Below are 2,036 nucleotides of genomic sequence, written 5' to 3'. Positions count from 1 at the left end.
GCTAAGTGTGTTTTGTGTGAGCGCCAGAGCTCGAGGGGCGATCGTTACGCTCTCTTAAACCTAATGATCTCATTTCACTTTGAGGATTTCTGAACAGAAATCTGGACTCCACGAGCGACTCGGGTCACGTATTTCCTCTCGATAACGTTAATTAGCTCAAGTTCATCCACAGCTGCACTTCCTGACTCAGTGGCTCATTAGAGATCGTAAAGCGATCGCGGCTGAGGAGCCGTCAGTGATTTGAGTAACATTCATGCTCCACCTCCTCCCACAGCTGAAATAAACTTATTGTTTATATAAGCAGGCTTCGGGCCTGTTCGACACAGCTGAGTGAACTGCATTCACATGACTGGGCTCTTATTTATTTTCCACTGGACACAGGCCACGATTCGCTCGGGTTTATGGTCGAAACAGGAAAATGATCAGTGGAAAATGGGCGCGTCACATTTGCATGGCCTATTCAAAAAGGTCCTAAATATTTGTTTCTGTAGAAACATAAAAAACCAAACACAAAAATGCACATTACTGGATTCAAAGTGCATCAATGAATCTTCTGTACAACTTTAATTTGGTTCATTTTACAGTCGGTCCCAGGATTCACCACTAGAGGGCAGCAGTGTTTGAACTATTTCTGACTCCACGTGTGTCGTTCATGCATCAAAACACGTTTATATTACTGTCAGTTTAAGAATAGTGTCCAACAGGAAGGGTCATTAAACTTGTTAAAAATATTTAACCTCCTAAGACTCTTTCTTTTTAATTTCTCTTTGCTATTTGGGCTGATTGGGACCTGATGAATGTACAAACAAAGAATTACCAGATTTGTTTGTTTTTTGTTTTTTTTAACATGATTTTTGTGTCTGAGAAAAATGAGATCCAAATATGAGGACATTTATTTTAAATTTCGATAGAACAGTGTCGGTATAACGTCCTCGTTAGTGGATATCAGGCCATTGTAGAGCACAATTTTGTATTGCGGTCTAAATAACCCAAAATGTGATGTCCACATATGTGGACGCCCGGTCCTAAAGCACGTCATCTTTAATTTCTAAAAGAAAATCTGGCTCGTTTTGCAGGTGGTGGCCACAGATCATCGCTCTCTCCTCACTGACTAATTCTTGTCTAGTTTTGCTTCTACAACCTGTTCATGTTTCACATGTATTCAAGCACCTCCAGCGTTACATGGAGGTTTGCTGTGTGTCGGGTCCCACTCTTGCCAGAGTGCGACGGAGAAAGGATCAGACAAAAAAGAGCCGGTGCAGCAGCGCTGGTATCTGCTCCTTTGAGTGAGGATAAATGTAAGAGCCATACAAGAGGACCTCCAGTGGACTTCTCTTGTGCATATTTCTGACCAAACTAAGACTCCATGAGCGTGGCACATACCAGTTCTGGCATTCTCTGGAAAATACCCACTGAGTTGCAATGCACTGAAAGTGTACAACCTGATACAACCTCAAATATATTTCTGTCAGCATACAAAAACATGGTGCAAGTGCTGCCAAACCAGGAAGTGAAGCTACCACCAGCCCAGTCGCAGTGCTGGCCACTCAGACACCACAAGCCCAAAACTCTGTTTTCCTTTTCTACAAACATTAACACGGGACAAACTGTTACTGAATATCTTAAAGGATAACTCCAAGTAACTATTTTCATTAAACCAAAACAAGCAAGTCAATGCGCGCAGCAAGCTATTTTCAGCTGCTCGTTTATTCACACAGGGTCACCACAGCAGGCAGCTCCGCATGTTTGCTTTGGCAGATTTTTCACGCCGGATGCTCCAACTCAGACTGTGCCCAAAGGGACGGCAACAACAGAGTACTCAAACTTAGCAGAACACGTCAGGGGTTAAAGGGGTACGCTGGCCGGAGTGAACTTCAGCATCGTTGACTTTGTACATCCTCTGTGGTTAAAAGCAGTGGAGAACAGTGAAATGAGCTCAGGATAAAGATCACTCTGTTTGCACTCTGTATATGTTTTTCCATCATTCTCAGTTGTGTATTTTTGGGACAACAGCAGCTCTGACACAAAGAAAGTAT

This window comes from Aulonocara stuartgranti (assembly GCF_965226115.1).
Source record: "Aulonocara stuartgranti genome assembly, chromosome: 1".
Taxonomy (NCBI): Eukaryota; Metazoa; Chordata; class Actinopteri; order Cichliformes; family Cichlidae; genus Aulonocara; species Aulonocara stuartgranti.
This window is presented reverse-complemented; position numbering follows the sequence as displayed.